We start from the raw sequence: 13,752 nt of genomic DNA, 5'->3' as shown, positions 1-13,752 counted from the left end.
ATTAATCATCCTTGTGCTCGCTGACCTACACTGGCTTCAGATCAAGGAATGCCTTAGTTTTAAAATTCTTCCTTGTTTTCAAATCCATCCTTGTTCCCTCACTGTCTCGGTATATTCTCCAGCCCCATAACTCTCTGCTATATCTGTCTTCATTTAAATCTAGCCTCTGGTGCATCTCCAGTTTTCATCACATCACTGTTTGTATTGTGCTTTCAGCTGTCTGGCCCCAAACACGAGAATTCTTTCCCAAACCTTCCTTGCCTCTTTTAAGATGCTCCTTGAAATTTACTTCCTTGACCAATCTTTTGGCCATCATACCTAATATTGCCTCATCTGGCCTGGTGTCAGAGTTTGTGGTATAATGCTCCTGTGAAATAGTTTGGAACTTTTACAGGTACTTTATAAACGTAAATTGTTATTGTTGACCCTCCTATCTATTCTCTACTAACAGCGGTTAAACCAGGGTAGTACTGTGGAGTGAAACACAGTCAAATGAATCATTGTTTGGTTGGGACGTTAAGCTGAGACCATCTTGGGGGGTGTTAAAGGCATTATATCACTATTCCAAAGAACAGCAGAATTCACACTGCTATCCTGACCAATAGTAATCCCTCAACCAACATCTCCAAAAAGCAGATGATTTGTTAGTTATCGTGTTGTTATAAATCCCAAATAACAATCATGATTATACTTTGTGTTGGTGTTTACTGAAGATGAGAATGCTGACAAAATACTGGTAGAAAAAGTGATAGTAAATTCATAGGGAAAAGTTAGTGGAAAAGATGGCTATGGTGGATAAGCTGCTTGTGTGAAGTAAAAGACTAGATGGAGGACTGGGTTAGCCCAATTGGCTAGATGGTTTGTGCATGGAGCAGATACATATTCAATAACACTGGGTTCAACCCTTGCTCAGGCTAAATCAGTTCACCTTAACCAACAATTGAAATGTAGAGCTTGTTCAAGGAACAGCTACTATGTGTCAGGCAGGGAGGATGTGGTTGAGCAAGGGAACCGTGGTCTACTAAAGAAGTTAAATCTCTTGTCAATAGGAAGAAGGAGGCTTACGTACAGATGAGAAGTGAAGGCTCAGTTAGGGCGCTTGAGAGTTATAAGTTAGCCAGGAAGGTACTTAAAGAGTGAGTTAAGAAGAGCCAGAAGAGAGACGTGGCAAGTAGGATCACCGTAAACCCTAAGGCTTCCTAAAGGTATGTCAGGAATAAAAGGATGACTAGAGTAAGATTAAGGCCAGATAAAGTCAAGGACGGTAGTGGGAAGTTGTGCATGGAGTCCAAGGAGATAGGAGAGGTGCTAAATGAATATTTTTCATCAGTATTCACACAGGAAAAAGTCAATATTATCAAGGAGAGTACTGAAATACAGGCTATTAGACTAGATTGGATTGAGGTTCACAGGTGGAGGTGTTAGCGATTCTGGAAAGTGCGAAAATAGATACATCTCTTAGGCTGGATGGATTTATCCTTGGATTCTCTGGGAAGCTAGGAAGGAGATTGCAGAGTCTTTGGCTTTGATCTTTATGTTGTCATTGTCTACATGAATAATGCTAGAAGACTGGAGGACAGCAAATGTTCTCCCTTTGTTCAAGAAGGGGAGTAGAGACAACCCTGGTAATTATAGACCAGTGAGGCTTACTTCAGTTGTGGGTAAAGTCTTGGAAAGGATTATAAGAGATAGATTTATAATCATCTAGAAAGGATGACTCTGATTAGGATAGTTAACATGGTTTTGTGAAGGGTAAATTGTGCCTCACTAACCTTATTGAGTTCTTTGAGTAGATGGTGGATGAAGGTAAAGTAGTGGTGTATATGGATTTCAGTAAGGCGTTTGATATGGTTCCCACGGTAGACTATTGCAGAAAATACAGAGGCATGGGATTGACAGTGATTTAGGATTTAAAAATTGACAGTGATTTAGAAATTGGCTAGTTGTAAGAAGAAAGAAGGTGCTGGTTGATGGGAAATGTTCATCCTAGAGTTTGGTTACTAGTGGTGTACCACAAGGATCTATTTTGGGGCCACTGCTGTTTGTCATTTTTATAAATAGCCTGGATGAGGGCATAGAAGGATGGGTTAGTAAATTCATGGATGGCGCTAATGTTGGTGGAATTGTGGACAGTGCGGAAGGATGTTGCAGATTACAGAGGAACATAGATAAGCTGTAAGGCTGGGCTGAGAGATGACAAATGGAGATTAATGCGGAAAAGTGTGAGGTGATTCAATTGGGAAGGAATAACAGGAATACAGAGTACCGGGCTAATGGTAGATTGTTGGTAGTGTGGATGAGCAGAGAGGCCTCGGTGTCCATGTGCATTGATCCCTGAAAGTTGCCAAACAGTTTGATAGGGTTGTTATGAAGACGTACAGTGTGTTAACTTTTATTGGTAGAGGGGTTGAATTTCAGAGCCATGAGGTCATGTTGCAGCTGTACAAAACTCTGGAGCAGCTGCACTTGGAGTATTGCGTACAGTTCAGTTCACCGCATTATATGAAGGATGTGGAAGCTTTGGAAAGGGTGCAGAGGAGATTTACCATGATGTTGCCTTGTATGGAGGGAAGGTCTTATGAGAGGAGATGATTAAGACTTGACTTAATAGAGACATACAAGATGATCAGAGGATTAGATGGGCTTCAGATTGGTTTCACAGGTTGGCACAACATAGAGGGCCAAAGGGCCTGTAATGTGCTGCAATATTCTATGTTCTATCTTTATAGCCCCCAGAAATAATCACAGCACTTAGCAGTGGTTTGACAAATAATTACCAAGGACTAGCCTTCATGGGGAGAGATGGCAGTGCATGGCAATGCACATTATATTAGTAATTGACAGGCAAAGGCTAATGTATTGAAGACAGATACATGGGAGCACTACCACTTCAAGTTTCCCTCCAAGCCACTCACCAGTCTGACTGGAAATCTATCGGCATTCTTTCACTTGGACTGGGTCAAAATCCTAAAGTTCCCTTCCTCATAGCATTCTGGGTCAACCTACATCAGGTGGACTGCAGCAGTTCAAGAAAACAGCCCTGCGCTACCTTCTTGAGGGCAACTAGGGATGGGAATAAATACTGGCCGGCCAGCGATGCCCACATCCCACAAATGATTTTTTAAAAAGTGTTCAAATCCCATCAAGGCATCTGTTGGACTTTGACTATTAGTTAATAAAATTTGGAATGGAAGACTAGGCTCAGTAATAGTGATCATGAAACGGGTTAATAAAATTTGGAATGGAAGACTAGGCTCAGTAATGGTGATCATGAAACTATCAACAATTGTAAAAACCTACTTAGCTCACTCATAAGAGAAGGATTTCAGGTCTACACAGGACTCCAGACCCAGAGCAATAAGTGCAGAGAGGGCAAGAGAGTTAATATTTACCTAAGGTGGAGGAATGTTTGAGAGAGTAGTCATCAAAGTATGTCAGAACTTTGGCCTTTGTTATGCATATTGAGTACACAAGATAAAAAGTTATGTTGAACTTGCAGCAAGGTTATTTTTAAGCCACAATTGGAATATTGTGTCCCATTTAGGAACTACACTTTAGGAAGGATATGAGGATTCTTCAGAGCTGCAAAGGAGTTTTAACAGAATCGTTCGGGGATAAGGAATTGTATGTATAATCTTAGATTGGAGAAGCTATGTTCTCCGAACAGTAAAGAAAATTGAGCGGAGATTTGAGAGATGTACAACATTGGGATAGAGCTTGATAAAGCAGACTAAGAAAACTGTTCTCACACATTAGTTGATGCTGCGAAAGTCCTGCCCAATGCAGCTTTACGGTTTTATGCAAAGAGATACAAGGGGGTTGTGAGGGAGAACTTATTTTGCACTGTAAAGGGTATTGACCGATGAGGGTGATGAAAACAGCGGTGATCAATGACTTCAAAAGGAATAAACTTGCAGGGTTACAGGGCTAGAATGGGAAATGGGACTGAATACTTCATTCTACATAGAGCTGGCATGGACTAGATAGACTTCTATAAAGCAATTAGCTTGAAAAGTTCCTTGCGATACATTGTTTCTATTATTAATCTTAAACAGCAATGTATTCTCTGGGATGTTTAATGTAGGTATTCTTGTATCTCCTATGGTTAGAAAATTGCAGAAGCAACAAATTGATTGATTGTTCTGAAATGGTGCACTTGCAAAAGCTGATCCAGATCGAGTGTAACAGTCACTTAGTCACCACCCTCGTGAGGTTGAATTTTCAAACACAAAGCAGTCACCATGGAAATGGTTGGGTGGCAGGCCTGCCATTTGTGACCCTTGAAAAGAATTTTATATTTGGTAAAATGACTCAGAGTTCCAGCAATTAAAACCATTCTTCCAGATCCTAAAGAACAAGCTTACGTTTGCTCTTTAAGTCCAATACTTTCTGGCTCATGCACTAGAAGAATAAAAGCCTTATACCTCTCTATCACCTTAGGACATCTCACAGCACTTTACAGTCAATGAAGTAAGGGGGTTGAAGTGATATTTAATGATAATTGTGATAGGAATTTTTAATTGATCCATTGATGTATTATGGTAAATATCTGGAGCAAGTAGGATGTGAACCCAGGCTTTTTGGACTAGATGCACACCACCATTCTACCAAAAGATCTGTAAAATTAACATTTCGGGCAAAAGCCCTTCATCAGGAATACAGGCAGAGTGCCTGAAGGGTGGAGAGATAAATAAGAGGAGGGTGGGGGTGGGGAGAAAGTAGCATAGAGTACAATAGGTGAGTGGGGGAGGGGATGAAGGGGATATTCTGGTTACATACAGATAAGAAGATTCACACGGGGAGGTGTGTAATAAGATTCACACGGGACTAAGCGACACCTTCCATTTTCGGTTAGAGCAGAGCAAGGCTAAAAAACACATTCCATTCTGGTTACATACAGATAAGAAGATTCACACGGGGAGGTGTGTAATAAGATTCACACGGGACTAAGCGACACCTTCCATTTTCGGTTAGAGCAGAGCAAGGCTAAAAAACACATTCCATTCTGGTTACATACAGATAAGAAGATTCACACGGGGAGGTGTGTAATAAGATTCACACGGGACTAAGCGACACCTTCCATTTTCGGTTAGAGCAGAGCAAGGCTAAAAAACACATTCCATTCTGGTTACATACAGATAAGAAGATTCACACGGGGAGGTGTGTAATAAGATTCACACGGGACTAAGCGACACCTTCCATTTTCGGTTAGAGCAGAGCAAGGCTAAAAAACACATTCCATTCTGGTTACATACAGATAAGAAGATTCACACGGGGAGGTGTGTAATAAGATTCACACGGGACTAAGCGACACCTTCCATTTTCGGTTAGAGCAGAGCAAGGCTAAAAAACACATTCCATTCTGGTTACATACAGATAAGAAGATTCACACGGGGAGGTGTGTAATAAGATTCACACGGGACTAAGCGACACCTTCCATTTTCGGTTAGAGCAGAGCAAGGCTAAAAAACACATTCCATTCTGGTTACATACAGATAAGAAGATTCACACGGGGAGGTGTGTAATAAGATTCACACGGGACTAAGCGACACCTTCCATTTTCGGTTAGAGCAGAGCAAGGCTAAAAAACACATTCCATTCTGGTTACATACAGATAAGAAGATTCACACGGGGAGGTGTGTAATAAGATTCACACGGGACTAAGCGACACCTTCCATTTTCGGTTAGAGCAGAGCAAGGCTAAAAAACACATTCCATTCTGGTTACATACAGATAAGAAGATTCACACGGGGAGGTGTGTAATAAGATTCACACGGGACTAAGCGACACCTTCCATTTTCGGTTAGAGCAGAGCAAGGCTAAAAAACACATTCCATTCTGGTTACATACAGATAAGAAGATTCACACGGGGAGGTGTGTAATAAGATTCACACGGGACTAAGCGACACCTTCCATTTTCGGTTAGAGCAGAGCAAGGCTAAAAAACACATTCCATTCTGGTTACATACAGATAAGAAGATTCACACGGGGAGGTGTGTAATAAGATTCACACGGGACTAAGCGACACCTTCCATTTTCGGTTAGAGCAGAGCAAGGCTAAAAAACACATTCCATTCTGGTTACATACAGATAAGAAGATTCACACGGGGAGGTGTGTAATAAGATTCACACGGGACTAAGCGACACCTTCCATTTTCGGTTAGAGCAGAGCAAGGCTAAAAAACACATTCCATTCTGGTTACATACAGATAAGAAGATTCACACGGGGAGGTGTGTAATAAGATTCACACGGGACTAAGCGACACCTTCCATTTTCGGTTAGAGCAGAGCAAGGCTAAAAAACACATTCCATTCTGGTTACATACAGATAAGAAGATTCACACGGGGAGGTGTGTAATAAGATTCACACGGGACTAAGCGACACCTTCCATTTTCGGTTAGAGCAGAGCAAGGCTAAAAAACACATTCCATTCTGGTTACATACAGATAAGAAGATTCACACGGGGAGGTGTGTAATAAGATTCACACGGGACTAAGCGACACCTTCCATTTTCGGTTAGAGCAGAGCAAGGCTAAAAAACACATTCCATTCTGGTTACATACAGATAAGAAGATTCACACGGGGAGGTGTGTAATAAGATTCACACGGGACTAAGCGACACCTTCCATTTTCGGTTAGAGCAGAGCAAGGCTAAAAAACACATTCCATTCTGGTTATTCACACGGGAAGGTGTATAACAAGATTCACACGGGACTAAGCGACACCTTCCATTTTCGGTTAGAGCAGAGCAAGGCTAAAAAACACATTCCATTCTGGTTATTCACACGGGAAGGTGTATAACAAGATTCACACGGGACTAAGCGACACCTTCCATTTTCGGTTAGATTCACACATGTATTGGGACACAATTTTAACCCTTTCACCACACTTGTCCTACCTGCCTATCTTCCTTTCTATCTATCCACTCCACCCTCCTCCCTGACCTATCACCTTCATCCCCTCTCCCACTCACCTATTGTACTCTATGCTACTTTCTCCCCATCCCCACCCTCCTCTCATTTAACTCTCCACCCTTCAGGCACTCTGCCTGTATTCCTGATGAAGGGCTTTTGCCCGAAACATCGATTTTACTGCTCCTTGGATGCTGCCTGAACTGATGTGCTTTTCCAGCACCACTCTAATCTAAACTCTGGTTTCCAGCATCTGCAGTCATTGTTTTTACCACAAGATCTGTGGCAAGCAATTTGCACACAAGTCTCATAAACAGCAGCTAACTGATAATCAAATATCAAATGATCAACTATCATTTTTATGATATTGGCTGATGGTTAAGTATTAGTTACGAGAATATCTCAGTATTTTGAAGAAATAATGTCATTTGACCATACATGCTCTGGGATGGTAGATAGAGCCTTGGTTTAATGTCTTATTTGAAAGACGTTGTAATGATTGGAACAAATGCCAGATGGATCTCATTGACTATGCGATCCTTGATTGGGGTTGTTAACCTGGGTCAATCGGAGAGCCCTGGCTGACAGATATAAACAGAATATTTAGAAGGTCTTCTCAATCTAGGGACTGGCTTTGAGCTGGCTGGTCTGAGCCCATTGTACAGTGCACATGCAAATAAAGGGTGACTTGGTGATGGGATACTAGCCTCTGTGCAGTTATTTCTGACATTGTCTCTGAAAGTGCGACATAGTACTGCATTGGGCAACAGTATTAATTACTCACTGTTTTATATTGTGGATGTACAACTACTCACTGTTTGCATAGCTTTGTGTTGAAGTAATTAATTCTTTTTATACATTCATGGTTATGGGTGTCATTGGCTATGCCATTCATTGCCCTTCCCTAAATGCTTTTGGAAGGTAGTAGTGAGCTGCCATTTTGAACCAATGCATTCCATGGGTAGGTTCACCTACAGAGCTGATTGGAAAGGAATTCCTGGGACTTTGACACAGACTGTGAAGGGACAACAATATAGTTCCAAGTAGAGATATGGTGCTTATTGCACGTATCTTGTGTGGTGGTGTTCCCATGCATCTTTTAATCTTGTCCCTTTGGGTGGTAAATGTCTCAGATTTTGAGGGTGCTGTCAATGGAGTCTTGGTGAATTGCTGTATTGTAAATAGTATACACTGCTGCAACTGTGTATTGGTGGTGGAATGTCAAAGGGAAATGGTTAGATTCTCTCTTTTGGAGATAGTCATTGCTTCACACTTGTGTGTCATGATTGCTACATGATATTTATCAGCCTAAGCTTGAATGTTGTCTAGGTTTTGTTGCATATAGACACAGAATACTTCAGAACAATATGGATATTTTTAAAGGAAAGCTAGATAAATAAATAGATAATAGAGAAGAAGTAGAAGGACATGTTGGTAGGGTGAGATGGAATAGGATAGGAAGTTACTTGGTGGAGCATAAGTATCAGTATGCATGCCAGTTGGGCTAAATCACAGAATCACATTTGTAATGGTGCAGAATAATAGCCTATGTCTGGGCTGTACCTTCTATATAATTAATAGTAACGGTAAATGTAAACTCAATAGGCATTCAAAATAAATAAAACCAGTTGATTCACTGGGGAAAGCTATTTCTTGGACCTACAGGCAGTCAAGGAATTAAAACATAAAGATTTGTTTTTACATGGCAGACTCTGAGATGCAGTATCCGATTTAATTATCTAACATGCCTGTGGGCCATGATATTGGTATCTATCATTTGCACAGGGAGAGCAAAAGTCTTTGTCGAGCTGGAGCAGGATTCAAAGATAGGTTGAATTCTAGGAGCATTAAGGCATTTATTGAGGGGATATAATTCACGCACACAGTTGTACATTTCCTCATTTCAAATTCCCCCTTGTATCAGATACTATAATAGATCTCTATGGAACAATTAAACATTTGTTCTCACTGACAAAGTTCTGCTCAGCCTAGTTTCATGGTGCAGTTAATGGATTCAATCTAACTCACATTTCTACAGTATTTTTAATGCAGTAAAATGCTCCAAAATACTTTGGTGCAGTGATTATTAAACAAAATTTGACTCTGATTCATAGATGGAAATATTAGAGGAGATAGCTGAAAGCTGAGATGGAAATGTAGACTTTAAAGAAAGTCCTGAATAAGAAAATGGAGGTAGAGAGATGGAGAAGTTTAGATATTGAATTCCAAAACTTCATGTCATTGGCAGATGAAGGCATTGTCACTCATTAAAATTAGAGTTATACAAGAGACCAGAGTCAGGTGAGTGCAGAGAACACCAATGGATGTAGGTTTGGTGGAGGTTACAGGGATAGGGAGAGCACAGAATCTAGGAACTTCAGCATACGGATGTATTTTTTAACTTGGAGGCATTTGGTTGATTAAGAGCCAATATAGCTCAACAAATGCAGGAGTGACAAGTGAATAGAATATGGTGTGAGATAGGGTTTGCAATACACAAAGAGAGGGATTACAGAGGGGGGATGTAGTCCAGGAAAATACTGGAAAGTTTGAGTCTGGAGGTAATTAGGGCATGGGTGAAGGTTTTAGTAACAAATAATCTGAGACAGGTACAAAGTTGAGTACTGTTTATCAGACTTACACAGTCATGAAAGAAAAAGAGGAAGTTGGTGAAAAGTTCAAGTCTGAAAACTGGTCTTTGATTTTACTATTCTAAATACTCTCCCAGTGTATTCAGTGAGAACCTAATTAGAAAGATTTGAAGAGGGTACTGTGGGAGGTTTGGGTTTTTTGAGTCTCATCAAGTTAAAGAGCTTTGGAGAAAAAAAGGGAGGTTGGTGAAGAGATGATACTTTGCAACCAGAATGGTATTGTTTGTGACGTTTCTAAGAGGGTGTTGAATGGGATTCGAACAGTGCTGAAGAAAGGGAACTGCTTATAAAAGCAGTTGACCAGGAGTGTGCTAACACAATAACTGTCCCTATAGCCACAGGACAACTGCGTACTGTCTTTACAAGAATGAGTTTATAGAGACTTTGAAATGGATGAAGATGCTGAGTTGCAAAGAAATGAAAAGGAACAAAAGTTTTATTGTGTGCATGAACTGTCAGTCCAGCATTTCAGCCAGTAATTATTCCAGTTTGGATAAAAGCATTTCACAATTTCCCAAAGGAAAGCTATTAAATATTTCATGCAAGGATTAAAACAAGACTTCACAAAAGCCATGACATAGTGTTAGTGCATCACATATTCTGCTAAAAGACTGGTCATAGCAGGGGTCTGATCTAACCAGCCGTCACAGAGCAGTGAGTCATTGCAACAGTATCTCAAAAATCCTCACATATTATTACTTCACTCACTCCTAACTTTAGTCATCACCTTTCTCAGCTTGTTTTGAATTTTGTGTTGATATTCTTTACTGACGACTTCCAAACAATTTACTGTAATACACCCCTCCCTGAAGGGAAACAATGATATAATGGTACTCTCATTGAGTAGCCATTATACGAATACGAAGCCATGGGATGATGTTCTAGGGACATAGTTTTAAATATCACCATTTGAATTCAATAAAATCCAGAATTAAAAACTAGTTTGTCACTCCTCCAAATCTGATCCTCTTGTGTTTTCTCAATTTTCATTTCTTCACCATTCATGATCATGACTGGGCCCCTAATCTCTGGAATTCTGACTCTAAATCTTCCCTTCCTTTAAAATGCTCCTTCATTTTGTGCCTCAGTATCAAATTTTGTTTGACGGTGAGCTCTGAAGCACCTTGCAACCTTTTATTTCATTAGAGGCGCTATGTACATGTTGTATTTGGTCAGAAAACCCACAGCATAATATAACTATTCCTTTGAGCCTTTCTCCATTCAATCCTGAGAACATTATGGAACGTTCTTTCCTGCTTCTTTCATCGATACAAACAAATCCATTTTAGCTGGTGTGTCTTTAAAAAGCATACTTTTGGTGATGGTTGAAGAGGCTAGTTCTTGAGGTCTGACTACCTGATCCAACTGTCAGTTCTTGTGGATGAGACTACCTTCCAGCCGTGGAATGCCGAAACCAACAAAGCTGCCTTTAGAATCATACAGTGATACAGCACAGAAACAGACCCTTCAGTCCAACTCGTCCATGCCGACCAGGTATCCCAAACCTAACTAGTCCCATTTGCCTGAATTTAACCCATATCACTCTAAACTCTTCCTATTCAAATACCCAACCAGATGTCTTTTAAATGTTGTGATTGTACCAGTCTCTACCACTTCCTCAGGCAGTTCATTCCACACATGCATCACTTCCTGTGCGAAAAAGTTGTCCGTCAGGTCCCTTTTAAATCTTTTCTCGGCTCACCTTAAACCTATGCCTCCAGTTTTGGACTACCCTTGGAAATAGCTCTTGGCAATTCACCTTATTCCTGCCCCTCATGATTTTATAAACCTGGAGAAGGTCACCCCTCAGCCTCCGATGCTCCAGGGATAAAGACCCAGCCTATCCAGCCTCTCCCATTACTCAAACCCTCTAATCCCAGTAACATCATTGTAATTTTTTTCTGCATCCTTTCTAGTTTAACAATATCCTTCCTGTAGCAGGGTGACCAGATCTGAATGCATTATTCCAAAAGTAGCCCTACCAATGTCTTGTAAAGCCGTAATATGTTCTGATTAGATTAGATTCCCTACAGTATGGAAACAGACCCTTTGGCCCAACAAGTCCACACCGACCCTCCGAACAGTAACCCACCCAGATCCATTCCCCTAGCCTACATTTACCCCTGACTAATGCACCTATCACTATGGGCAATTTGGCATGACTAATTCACCTAACCTGCATATCTTTGGATTGTGGGAGGAAACCCTTGCAGACACGCAGAGAATGTGTAAACTCCACACAGACAGTAGCCTGAGGTGGGAATCAAACCCGGGCCCCTGGTGCTGTGAGGCAGCGGTGCTAACTACTGAGCCACCATGCCACCCAACAAGGTTCTGTTGGATGAATGCCAACAAACCTAGGACCTCTGCCTTTGAGGATACTCACATTAATGATTATGTCCAGCCAGGATACATCTGTGATGTGCCACAGATGGAAATGATGGAAATTAATGATATTTTTGAATGCTGAAAGTTGTGCATGTTTCACAGACAGACAACAAAGTGTGATGTGATTCACAAAGTGTGGCGTTGGAAAAGCACAAGAAGTTAGGCAGCATCCGAGGAGCAGAAGAGTCGATGATTTGCGCATAAGCCCTTAATCAGAAATGTTGCTGCCACTAATGCTACTTCCGTCCCCTTGATGTCGCTCACTGCAACATCGCTGATGACCGAGCCGCCCCTGCACACACCACCAAAAGCTCCACTTATGCTTACGCCATCCTAGACGCCATTTCCGTCCCTGCAGTTGCCACCAAACAAACCACTTCAGCCCTCCTCACTGCCACTGGTCATGTCACTTCCTCTGATGATGCCATCCATGACATCACCAATGATCACATGACTGCCCCCACTCCAGGGACAATCTTCAACTCCACTCCCAACCCCATCTCTACACCAGCCCCAGTGCCCAGCCTTGCTGGGTTTTTATCATCCCCCAGACCTCCCCCTCACTGAGGATGAGCGATCAGTCCTCAGTAAAGGTCTTACCTTCATCCCACTACATTTACAGGTCAACAAATTCCGTATGTGTTGCAACATGGAACTCTTCTTCTACTGCCTCCACCTCTGTGCTTAAAAAAACATTCCTGCTGAAGGGCTTATGACCGAAACATCGATTCTCCTACTCCTTGGATGCTGCCTGATCTGATGTGCTTTTCCACCACCACACTTTTCTATATTGACTCTCCATCATCTGCAGTCCTCACTTTTTCCTAACAAATTGATGTGAACACAGGCATGAACAAACTGACTTCATATCTTCTCCTGAGAAATAAAATTGTTTTCAATCATCAATGTAAAGTATCATCATTACACACTGTTTGCATGTACCCCTGAAGATTTCATGTCATAACTCTCTCAGGTCTCTGGAGTGTGACATGGACCCAGACATTGCTAACTCAGAAGCAAGGGTGCTACCCACTGAGCCACAGCAGGCAGCACATAACTGTTCATATCTACAAAAGCAGAGCAACGATAACTTATATGACAAAAGCAGAATTACCATATGAACAGTGGTGCTTTACAGAAGCATTATAAAGCTAAATAAAATCATATAAAGAGATATTAATATAGATAAAATAACAGTTGGTCAAAGAGGCAGATTTCAAGGACTGTCTTGAAAGAGGAAAGAGAGGTTGATAGTGGAGAGTCATGAGAAATGAATTCCAGAGCTTAGGGCTCAGATATCTGAAGGCACAACTGCCAATGTTCATACAATTAAGATCAAGGATAATCAGGGGACCAGATCTGGAGGAGCACGGAGAGAATGGAAGGGCTAAAGGCAATTATGATGATTGGCAAGGGTGAGGCCAGGGAGGGATTTGAAAATGTTGGTGAGAAATTGAATATCAAGGGGCTGCTAAATGGGCAGAGGATGATAAGAATGAGTAGTGAGTTAGGATGTAGGCAGCAGAGTTTTATGTAATGTGTATAATTAGTATCTGTTTAAATGTGTACATGCACCTGTAGGCGGATGACCTTTTCTGTCCAATATATACCGGGGTGAGGGTGATTTACTTCTTTTATTGCGTATGATCCCTGGCTTTTTGAAATGTTTCAGTGGATTCGTGTAAAAAGCAGTGGTGCATTTTATGACCACCCCCTACCTTGTACAACTTTTTCAATGAATCAACCGCCAATATAACCCCAGGCAGAAGTCTCACTGCTCTGTCAGTTCTAACTGGTTACC

The sequence above is a fragment of the Chiloscyllium plagiosum genome, chromosome 16, assembly GCF_004010195.1.
Source record: "Chiloscyllium plagiosum isolate BGI_BamShark_2017 chromosome 16, ASM401019v2, whole genome shotgun sequence".
Lineage (NCBI taxonomy): Eukaryota > Metazoa > Chordata > Chondrichthyes > Orectolobiformes > Hemiscylliidae > Chiloscyllium > Chiloscyllium plagiosum.
Note: the sequence above shows the minus strand (reverse complement) of the source record.